This window comes from Halyomorpha halys, unplaced genomic scaffold (assembly GCF_000696795.3).
Source record: "Halyomorpha halys isolate HHAL.00 unplaced genomic scaffold, Hhal_1.1 Scaffold82.1, whole genome shotgun sequence".
Lineage (NCBI taxonomy): Eukaryota > Metazoa > Arthropoda > Insecta > Hemiptera > Pentatomidae > Halyomorpha > Halyomorpha halys.
The window spans coordinates 292,957-305,479 of record NW_027109449.1 but is presented as its reverse complement, the minus strand read 5'-3'; the positions used below and the strand labels follow the sequence as shown (position 1 = coordinate 305,479).

The 12,523-nt window shown below is 28.4% G+C and overlaps 2 long non-coding RNA genes across 4 annotated transcripts in view; one reads left to right on the top strand and one right to left on the bottom strand.

Annotated features, from left to right (window-relative positions):
- Positions 1-11,940, bottom strand: part of LOC136795816 (uncharacterized) — a 17,667-nt gene extending 5,727 nt beyond the window's left edge. The window contains exon 1 of the long non-coding RNA XR_010843505.1: positions 11,881-11,940. This is a non-coding gene — a long non-coding RNA (uncharacterized lncRNA). The remainder of the gene's footprint in view (positions 1-11,880) is intronic.
- Positions 1-12,523, top strand: part of LOC106692991 (uncharacterized) — a 34,780-nt gene that overhangs the window by 3,171 nt on the left and 19,086 nt on the right. The window contains exon 3 of one of the 3 annotated variants that reach the window (XR_010843504.1): positions 6,078-6,125. The exons of the other annotated variants lie outside the window; for them this stretch is intronic. This is a non-coding gene — a long non-coding RNA (uncharacterized lncRNA). Of the gene's footprint in view, positions 1-6,077; positions 6,126-12,523 lie in introns of those variants that run through there. 3 annotated transcript variants of the gene reach the window in all.

Genomic DNA, 12,523 nt, shown 5'->3' with positions numbered 1-12,523 from the left:
TAATAAAATCATACATAAAGACCTTAATGTTCCCTATGTAACCGATCTAGCCCGAACCAGATATCACTCCTTCCATTATAAACTCTCTAACCACTCAAATCCCCTAGTTTCTAATCTTGCATCCTCTTCCATTCCTGACAATCCTCCGAGGCACCTGAAAAGAAGATGCCCACGAGACCAGCTAATGTAAAATGTCATTAGAGTGCTACCAATGGGTAGTTTCTCAACACGCCAGTAACACTCCAATTTAACTTAGATCAGATTTACTAAATGTATTATAATTTACAGTGGTAAATAGCAATAAATAAATATTAAAAAAAAAATGTCTTAGCCTATTGAATAAGACTTCAAATAACTTACTCGCAATAACTTCCGAACTCCGAAAGAGTGGATTGGCCAATTTGAGGATAAAATACAGCATTCGAAAAGAAACTCGGGGCACAATTGATAGGCTAAACAAAATTCGCGACACTCTGAGTTAAAAAAATGTCAGAACAATAATTCTTAGAGCAATTGAATATATAAAAAAAAAAAAAAAAAATAAAGGTAGGAACGCATTGTAAATTTTCTATGGTAATTTTGTTTTCGTTTTTTTAATATTTTAAGAAAGTGGAATTCGCTTTCGGCACCCCTGGCATACGATTGGGGCACCTCAGATTGCCACAGCACCCATTTTGTAAACCGCTGCTCTATTCTCTTCCCTCAGAGCATAAGATTAACTATGTCACTTGGCATAAAACAACATGGTTTTGATCATGCTCGGACACAAATTTGACTAAAGACAGACAGACACAGAACAAAATTTGTTCCTTCAGGTCTAAAACGTATTTTTTTTGGTCATATCTTGTATGCAAACCTAACTTGTACATCTTCCTTCGGTAGTGAGACAGCAACAAAAATGTTACTTAGTAAAAATTCATGCATTAGTTTATTAAAATCTTTGTTTAATTTTACAACAAGAATATTAAATATTACAGCATTAATAAGACAGAATAAATTACAACAAAAAATTAATAATTTTTTCTATACAGAGTACAAAAAATAAAATAATTATGAGAGATAGTTGACCGTGGATGATGAATGAGGAGAAGATGGTTGGGGGTGCGGTTAGGCGGCACCGCACCCCCAACCATCTTCTCCTCAAAAAATAAAATAATTTAAAAGAACTTAAATATTCAAAACTTGAATGGTAGTAGTTTTTTTTTTGTTTTAGTGATTGTAGAATGTTTCATGGAAAACCCTTTGACTGGAGTTCCTTTGAGAATTATTTGACTAGAGTCTGTTTGAGAATCCTTTAACAACTCCCGAAACATACATATACATGAACATGGCATCATTGGTAGTTAGTGGGTGCTTATTATTAAAATAAGCCTAGTATTATTATTATTAAAATTATCCTATAGAGATAATTTTTAATTTGAACCCTATTCAAATTCACTCTAACTACATTAATGTTATTATGCATGCAATCGACAGATTAAGACAAGATATAGCTTGTATTTGCCAAAAATTATACCATATTGAAGTTGAAACAGTAGGCAAAACGAATGCCTAATTGGGGTGCGCAATTCTTCTCCTCCCTCCCCATATTATGCATCATATACTCCACTCAGCATACAAAATTCTTTGACCTGTTGAGTAGTGTAACTGAATTTCGGATGTAGACATATATTCCAAGAAATAATAATTTATCACCATGTTAAAATAATTGTTTCCAAAAAAATGATATTTATAATTTTAGAAATTAAACTATTTTTATGACACAATGAAACTCTAATGACTGGATAATATTAATGAATTTTATGGGAGTTAAAACTTTATTGAACATAATATTCAATCAATGAAAAAATAGAAATAAAATAAAAGAATAATTATTGAAATAATATGAATCGATATTAGTTCTAAAAGTGAGGTGATTCAGTAATTTGTATATGAGACCTGTAGGTTATTCATCATTTTCTTCAATTTTATCGAATTTTTTCTTATAAGTAATTTGTCCCAAGTTGCATAATGTACATTCGATCTACTCAATAAAAAATATGTGAACTCTTAACTAAAAATTGATAAATTCAATTCACTAGATCTTACTCTTTAAAATTATATCAATTGAAAGAATTCATAAAGTAAATAAAATCACATGAGAGGTGAATATTCAAAAGGCAATAAATCTCTAATTGATGATTTTTCAGGGGACACGAAAATATACATAATTCAGATTACTATTATTATTATTATTTAAGCAACTACTATAGGATCAGACATTTTTTAATTACATCAGAAATAGACCCGTGAAATTTTAAGCTTGAAAACAATTTTTTTTTTTTCGATAATCAATATCTTGGATTCCAATACCCCCTGTTTTACATGTAAAATAGAAAATAAAAATCAATAACAAGGGAAACAATACTTATGACTGATAAAAAAAAAAATTATTTGAATTTTCAATCATTAAAATAAACAATACTATGAAAATGAAACAATGAAAGAAATTGTATTTTTATTTTTCAACATAAATTATTGTAACAACCACTAAAACATATTTTAAAGTTTATTTTTCTGAACATCAAATACGCCTCTGATGACTGTTTGGTGCTATGAGCAGCTGTTTTGATTTATTCCTATTCTTTATTGATTTTAGCATCAAAATATTATTTACAATAATAAAAATGTTGAAAATATTGTCATAAAATGCACATTTAAAAAACAAAAACACTTTTTCAACCATAAAACTATATTATTTAATACTTGTGTTATTTAAACTGAGTCCAATTGTCAGTATGTTTGAGGATTGCTTATTAGCCGAAACATTGATTAAGGAAAAATATGCATTTGGTAAAATATTGTGGAGCCTTTTTACTACTTGAATTCCAATCCTAGCGTTAAATGCAAAAATAGATCCAATTTAGTCCAATTAAATAAATTCCTAATACAGAGTTACTCGAAGAGGATTCTAAATAGTGAAGAAAACATTTTAAAATATTGAAAATGAATGTATCCCCTTTTGCACCACATCTCATTTTATGGATATAATTCCAGTTATAAATTAGATTAAAAGTTAATTAATATTCACTTAGATTCCACCATTGTCTACCTATCTTACATACATCATATATGAAAATTATTAAAATCACCTATCACTTTAGAGCATTAAAATGTCATTTTTCAGAAATCAATTGTCAATGGTATTTTATTGATGCAGAAATCCTGTGTCAATATAGAGTGGATAATGCAGGAAGCAATACATAAATTCTCAAGCAATTTATAAATAAAAATTTGTACAATTGGACTAGCAAGAATCGCAACAGTAAAATTGAACATTTCTCTTACCAGTACACTCCTAATGTGACATCTTTCTTTTTTTAACTTGAGAATTTTGCTCACCTGGACACCTCCTGGGTTTCTTATTTTAAATCATGAACCAAGGTAAGAAGATCTTAGATCTTTTATGAAATCTGGATTCTTTAGACCCTAATAAAAGAACTACAATTCACAATTTAAATTTCAATAAGTATCAAAAGTAATCGTAAAGATTTTTGGCCAAAATTTTGCACCAGACCCGGGCAACAAAGCACAACTTGATAGATAATAAGAGCCCATATTACAACCACCACCCAAATAGATTCCTACAAAAAGGTTTCCTCAAGCTCTATTGAGATGAATTAATTATTACAGACCATATTGCGCACCATAATAAACAAGATATTCTTCACATACATTTAAGAGCAAAAAAGCTGAACTTATTGAAGTCAGGATCTCCAAAGATAATAACAAAAGCTCCACTATGGGGGGAAAACTCAGAAAATATCAAGAACAGGCGAAACAGTTGAAAGCATTGTTTCATTTCAAAGGTGTCACCAATAATCTAAACATAATATCCACCAATGGTCTGATATCCAAATCAAAAGTGGCTTGCCTGAATGGTTTGGTGTTGCCTATTGTTGTGCTAAGAGTCAGTTCCCCTAGACACAGCACATATAGAGCAAAAATTCCAATTTTTTTGAAAAATAAAATAAAAAAATAATAGTATGAAGGTAGTTGAACTTCTAGTTTCCACCTCAAAAACTCAACCCTCAATAGAGAGAAAAAACAGATGATGAAATAATTAGCTTTCCTTATCTCTAATGTCAGCCGGTTATGGTTTATAAATCATGTTGTTTCCTGCATCTGTATGAATTTATGTTAATCAGGAAATTTTAGAATGAGAGCATACTTAAAAATGCATAAATTGTGGAAAAGCATTACTAAAAGAGGTTATTATAGTCAAAATTGCTTATAAACTTAAGCTTCCTAAAACTGTTTAGAAAAAGGGTACACATAAATTTCAATTCATATGTCACATTTTTAGGTAGATTTTGATTATTTTAGATCAAAATTCCATTATACATATAATATGTATTTCGTTCTATCAATTTAGATATCAGCATTTATGAATAATTTAGAATTGCATGCTTTATAAAACAAAATTACCTGCTATTGGAGTTTAAAAAATGTAAAAATCAAAATTATTGTTTTTTAATTTTTCTAAAAAGTTTTAATTCAACTACAAATCAGCCATTTTCTTTTAATGTTTTTAAACTCTATTCTGCGATTTAAATTTATTTGTAATACACATAACACTCCTGTGCAAGAAACATTCAACTTTATAATCTAAATCTTGAGTGGTCCTTACTTTCCATAAGATTTTTTAACATAAACATTAACCCAGCAGGAGTGTCCTACTTTTTTGTACACTAAGAATTGTCTTGTGAATATTTATCTCATGGTAGATGATTTGTACTATTTTATTTATAAAATTGGATGTGCTGATGACAAAAATCTGTACGATTACTTTCAATGCAATTTGAAATTGTAACTCTACCATCAAAGACTGATGAATCCATATATCGTACAACATCTAAGATTTTCTTGCCTCAGCTCATGAATTAAAATAAAAAACGCAGAAGGTGTCCAGGTGAGCAAAATGGTCAAGTGAGAATAAAAAGATATCATGTTAGGAGTGTACTAATGAGAGAAATGCTCAGTCGTACCGCTGCAAAGAGGCCAGAGAAGTACTAAATTGAGTATAGGTACTCAAGGCTACACCTCTCTCAGATTAAATTAACATAAACTTCATATTATTTATATAAATAGTCAATCGTATAATTTCAAATTATGAAGAAAACGGTCAGGGTTGTGGTCAAAAGAGAAACAAAAATAGTTTACCACTCTTTATTTTCCAATATTTCGCCCCACTTGCCATCAGTGCTAAAAAGATAAAAAAACAACTAACAACATTTTGACATAGTAAAATAATAAGATAAATTAAGGTAGGGTTAAAAATATGTAAAATTAAGTTAAAAGAAAACTATATACAAATAAAAGAAAAGAAGTAATAAAACAAAATTAATATAAAATAAACAATGATAAGAATATAAAAAATTACATAAACTATAAGGTTAAAAATGTACAGGAGACGCAAAAACAGAAAATTAAATATGGGAAAACAAAATTTAACTTATTTATTTTCCGTCTTTTACTATGTTAAATTTTGTTTTCCCATATCTAATTTTCTATTTTTGTGTCTCCTGTACATTTCTAACCTTATAGTTAATGTAATTTTTTATATTCTTATCATTGTTTATTTTATATTAATTTTATTTTATTACTTCTTTTCTTTAATTTGAATATAATTTTCTGTTCACTTAATTTTACCCTACTTTAATTTATCTTTTTGGTATCTTATTATATTAGTATGTCAAAATGTTCTTAGTTCTTTTTTTATCTATTTAGCCCTGATAAAGCTCTACATAATGGGGAAAAAGGTCGGAAAATATATAGTTGTAATATGTTTTTCTTTCTATTTGACCGCAACCCTCACTATCTTCTTCATAACATAAACTTCAACTTTTTTATTGTATAAATTGCACCTGATATTTCAGAGTACTCCTCTGTCTTCAGGTTTTTCTTATTTCCAATTTTAATAAAAACAATTTCTTAAAATAGGTGACATTTATTGATAAAGACAGTTAGCTTGTTAGGTGTTCCCTTCTATTGAAAAAATAAATTTTTTAAACATTGATGGTACAAAATTATTTCAGGTAACAGAAGCATTCGATGTCCAGGCATATTCCTCCCTAATTATCATAATTAAAGAATATGTTACTTTAAATTTTAATATGCTGTTCTAAAAGTAAAGATTTATCATGCAAAGCCATAATTTTATAAATCAACCATATCACTGAACCTAGTAAAAATAATCAAGTTAAGTACTTTTTCAAAATTATTTGTTATGCTAAAAGTACAGTTCCACTCTAATACTGCTTTCAGAAATGAATTCTAATCAATAAAAAATTTCATAACTGAAAATTGATTTGAATAAAACATTTTAGGATGCAACTGAACTAAATGGAGTAGACCTAACCTACAGACTAATATAGCAGCAATTTTAAAAAATACCAGAATGAATTTTGAATAAATAAGATTGTATCAATCAGATGCTTTGTAGCAGATATCGAAAATTAGTTGTTACATTCAAGTGCAGCGACACCGCTACTATTACTGGCCTCTGCTATAGTCCCACGCCAACCCTGTGGGCCGACATGACGCAACCTACCATCTAACACGTAAACTACTACAGTCATCAGGGAAATGCCATACATTAATATATATATTATTATTTGTAAATATTTTAATTGTACAAATGTAACAACTACATCATATTTTGTAATAATAGTACTTGCTCTCTCCTTCAGCTGAGGGTATGGTATCAACTCCAGCTGTAAACCAAATTATCTAGATTTATTCAATTCCAAAGAAACAGATACATGGAATTAATCACTCCTCCAACAGGTAATTCAATTAATTGTGGTCCTACTGACTTACCTAACTCTGTACTAATGTCAGAAGTAGTCAATTAATGAATTTCTCAATTTTAAAAGGACCTTAGTATTTCGGTACTGTAATTAATTGTTTCAGTGAACAAAAAAATAAATTAATTAAGAAGATTACTAAAGTAAAAAATAATTTAAATAATTTTTTTATAAAATCAATAATATATTAACTTGCTAAAAACGATATTTTTTATTTATTTATTTAAGTGTTTCGACCACTAGGGCCATTTACACTGAATTTACAAAGTTAGTGAAAAAGATATATATGATAAAACACCATTTTGATAATTTTTTTTCAACTGGTTCACATAGGTGTAAAAATTTCTTGTATCTTCATAACCTTTATTCAAGACTAATAAATTAGGAAAACGTGATAAAATAATAAAATTGAATTAAATATATAATTAAGGGTTAAATTAAGTGTTTAATTTTATAAAATTTTCAATAGACAATCATTTCTCCCTTTTACATAATTTTTGGCAAACTATTGTCAAGGTACTGTTTGTAATCAGCCCTAACATCAATTTAACAAGTGAGGTACTCTATATCAGAAGACATAGATAATGCATGTTAAAGAGATAAGGTAAGCTAGCTAGGGAGTGAACTGACAGGACAAATGGTGAATTTTATGGGTATTTGCTGTAAATCCCCGTGGGATGAAACTCCTCTCGATATATTCACTTACAGTCATGAAGGGAATAGCAAGCCCTGAAGATATTCGCTTTAGGGTCCTTGCAGAAAAAGATCCTCTCACTGTAAGATATTTGCTTACAATTGAGAGGGAAGCTAGTTCAGGGAAGCTACAGGTATTTTTAGTAGATCCGGGAAAAATGACAGAGTGTTTAGGAAGGAGGAGGAATCCAGAGAAGGCTAAGTGGTATAATAATATAAATTCCATTCCCCAAAATAGAACTAAAACATTGTGATCCACTAATGTATATTATTACTCACTGCCTTCTAAGGAGCTGACTCCATGAGGCTGATTGATTTGTCAGTGCTACCATACGTGCTTAAAAACACCATTAAGAGATGGTAAGTATAGGACATTAGCTTGCAGTGGATCAGAAGATTCAATTGTAATCTTTATTGATTCAAATAATTTATTTAGGAATATTTAATATATTACATGGTTATTCACAAGTAAGTTAAATTATTTACACAATTATTAAAAATTAATTTGTCACAATAGTTTGGCTGAAGCCTGTAGTGGTTCACGTCTCAGCAGCTAGGTCATGCTATATGGCCCTGTAATGGTTCTGGTGGCAGCTAGAGCAGTGACCAGCATATAGTAGCGGTGCCATTTCATAATTTTTGAAAAGTATTGGAAATTATGTGCTTTTTCTACAATTTCTATACTTTATTCCATTTCAAGAAGAGGTATTTGAATAATCTTGGATTTCTCAAGAAATATTTCGCTTATATGGTGTATAGAGAACTCAAGAAGGGTTGATTGGTTTTAATAGGGGCTTAAGTTTCGAGCAGTTGGTTAATTCTGTATTAGCTAACAAAATATCAAATAAAATTTTCATTTTATTCAGCATCCTGAATTAAAAACTATGATGAATCAATTTTAAAGTAGTCTTAAGAAGGATTATATAATTATTTAAGATTATTAGTATTTCATACTTTTGCATGAAACACTTTGCAAGTGTTTAGAATGTTTTCCAGATAGAAAAATAATTTACATTAAGCAAAAAAGGAGATTACTGGCATTAAATTACCAACCTTAGTAGGTATATGGACAAATTTGATATATTCAAAAATCTATTTTTAAATTTATGCTTAAAAATCATATTTGGATTTTCCAATAGGAAAATAATTCAAAGTATACAGCTCTTATTGTATAAGACTGGTGGCTTAATAATGTACACAGACAGTTACCCACTTCTCTACAGTCATCCCGTTTAAGCCCTACTGAGGTTTTTTGGGTTGATGTTATGTGAAGAATTGCAAAATATAAAATTCAAAATAAATATTATTTTATAAATGCAATACTGATGGAATGAAAGGAATAGTAAGAGCTATTGAAAAACACCTTGATCACTATATGCATCAAAGACTGGTGTAGCTGTAAAACAACAAAACATTGACTTTTTGAATTATACTAATTTTTGGGTATGTTCTTTCTAGTTTATGTAGACTCATGTTACTTTTTATTTTTCTATTACATTCCTTTTTTTATATAATTTATTATTATATAATTATAATTTTTTTTAGATATACACAGTTATTATTAAATATACTGATAACAAGCTTTCACACTCAATTTAAAGATTTTTTATAGTTTTTGTTGAAAGGGAACTTCCTTATTCTTTAATGAGTTTAATTTCAGATGTATGTCAGATAGACTTTTGTTTCTGAATTCCATTTTTTATTTTAGTTCAAGTCCTCCATAGACGACCTATGCAGCCCTAGAGTGCGAATGTCCAGATTCATTTCTCAGGACCATTCCAAAATAAACATTGACAAGCACTCTTAAAACCTCACTATCAACAATCAGATCCTCTATATCTACTTTTCATTTGTGGCTATATGGTTCATTGCAAAAATAACATAGCGGAAAATATGTAAACTACTTTAGAGAAAACATCCTTTCTGGCATCAGTGCCGGTTTGAATCCAGTCTTGAGGGGGTTGACTTTTATTTTGTGGCTGTCCCATGGAATGAAAACTTTTCACTTCCACCATGGTTAGAATAAGTTGGTAATCTGTAGATAACCCTAGTATGTCAGTAATAACCAGGAAGGAAAAAAAAAAAAAAAAAACTTTCTATAATGGTATCTCCTTATCCAAGACCTTATGGGATATTTGAACAAGACCATTAATTAAACATAACATGGAAAGAAGGTTCAATTGAGTATGGAGCCAATGACTAAAGATAAATAACTAATAGACAGCATACTATGTTACAATTTTGTACTAAATGTGAAAATTTGACAAAATAATTCCTAAATCACTAATGGAAAGTTATTATTTTAATAACCAGTATACAAATATATATTTACTGAAAAGATTATTTCTTTACTAAGATTATTATATTTTTTTATTGATGTACAATTTTATATTTCTTGCACCGATGTTTCAGTGTTCCTCTGTTTTTAGGTCTTTTTTCTTGGGATAACTGATATTTAATTAAAATTAAATATAATTAATGTTTTGAGATTAATTTTAATATCATACTAAAGAATATATACAGATTATTTTGAAAATAAGAACTGATTAGGGCATAAAATATAGGAAAATAGATTGTTGTTTAAGATAAAAAAAAAACTTTAAAAACAGAGGGATAAAAAATATATAGAATACAATAAAGTACAAGAAATTTTATTTTAATCAAGAAAAAATTAAAAGCCATTTTCACTGATTATAAAAATTTTAATTAAGTTTATGTTCATATTAAATTTATTATTCATTTCTCATTCAATACTGACGTTAATCTAATTTATAATCTAACATGATTGAAATAATATCTAAAGTTTTAATAATCATATAATTTCAACTGTAACCAGCAGTTGCACCATGAATGATGCAGACACTAAACGTATCAAGAAAAATATTAGAAAATAAATCACTAATGTAGAATCATTACCAAAATTCCTCTTTTTGACTTAGACTAGTTAACATAGTTATTTTAATGGATTTTTTGTTTTATTTTCAATGAAATGGTCTATGTGAATGACAAACTGTAATATGTTACAGAAAAACCTTAATCATTAAGTTTGGTATCAAATATGATTGAAGAATGGGATTTTTTTATTATGTTATCTACAATTTAAGTGCAATAAAGAAACAAAAGGAGAGTGTTTGTTTTATTTCTGAAAATCCAGTTAAAAGCTAAAATTAAATTATAAAAAAATTAACTGAAGCTGATTATTATTTAAGTCAATAAATAATAAAATACTATTGGTACTGATTCTGGTATTTGGTGGGGGGAACAAGTCCGGCAAGTGGGTCCTTTTTGCCAACCACTGGCGGCTACCTAGGTGGCCGCCATGTACTAACCAAGGTGGGAGTGTCAAGATTCATTCTTTGGGACCGCCGTAAAATGAGTGTTAAACTGCCCCAGGTGGGAATCGAACCCACAACGTTCCGAACCGAGCATACCTGGGACCTGCGCTCCTACCCGCACGGTCGTCACATCCCTTATTAAAATACTAAGAACACGTTCAAATCACATAGGAATCTTGTGATTTGCAGTAATTCTAAAGATATCTACCCAATAATTTGTAAAATTATACTGTACTGGGGCGCTTCTGCTTAAATGTGCTTTATTATGATTAAAAAAAAAATTCTTTCATTAGAAAAAGAATGCAATCTTTCCTTCTCATTATATTCTAGCGTTGAAACTACCTTCCTCATTATCCATTACAAATATTATTGTTAATTTTCATAGTGAAGCAATAATTACAAGTAAATGAAAGTAAACCTTAAAACACTTAAATATTTTTTATATAATATTTTTTTAATATAATAAATATACACAAAAATATTGTTTTGTGTTTACTTCCATTCAGTACTATTTCACTGAATAAAAGCAACATATGGCGAAATGTTGGCTGACATTAAATAGTTTAATAATCAATACATTTTTACACATACAGACTATCATAAAGGAAATATTGGTCTATTAAATTTTCTGAATAAAAACCGAATATATTTAATTAGAAATGCTCTAAAGAAAAATTCCTAGAAACGACTATGATAAGGAAGCACTTTTAATAGTAATTTTTGTTTTCAATAAGTGTTTTAAATTGAAATAGATGGGAAATAAATTTTGTGGTAAAAGAGGAAATGCTGCATTAATATGTAGAAACTTGAGGAGATGATATGAAAAATCTTATTATTTTGAATTTTCAGGCACAAACTTTTTTTTCTAGTTTTTGGAAAAACAAAGACATTTGTAGTTGCATATAACAATTTGCAAAAGGAATTATTGCATTATAACAAAAAAATAAACTATTTAAAAACTAAAATTAATCGTAAATAATAGATGAAAATAAAAATTAACTCACTGTTAGGTGCATCAATTCTAGTACATATGTCCATATCCCTGTCTAGCACAGTAGTGCTGCTGCCATCTACAGAATTATAGTAGAAATTTAAAAAAAAATTAAAATCATTTATCATTTTTTTATATAAATTTTAATTAGTACTTTTTATAATACATTCATTTATACTTAAAATTAACTAAGAAATTTGTTACACACACTTTAATTTACCTTTCAGAATTGTAGTTATTATTTTTATCATAATGTTTATTTAAAAAATTACTTCTACAATAGTGCAATTTTCACTTTATTAAAAATATAATTCAGTGATAAGAAAAAAATCAAATAAAAAAATCATACCTTAATTATACTTTGTGTCTACTGAAGCTATTAATTTACTGACATCTATCAAATTATTGGCAACACTGTATACTTTTGGCTCTAAACTGTAAAATAGAAGCTATATCTTAGCTGAACTGTTGTGAATTACTTATTTGACACTTGACATATTGAAATTGGTAAGAATTTACATTTTATTGTAGTTAAATATCAAAATCAATCGTATAATTATTATTTTATAAATACCTATACACTTTTATTTCAAGAAATTTTGTTTTATGAATTATAAGTACACCTATTCGGATAATCAAAGTAATATATATTTTTA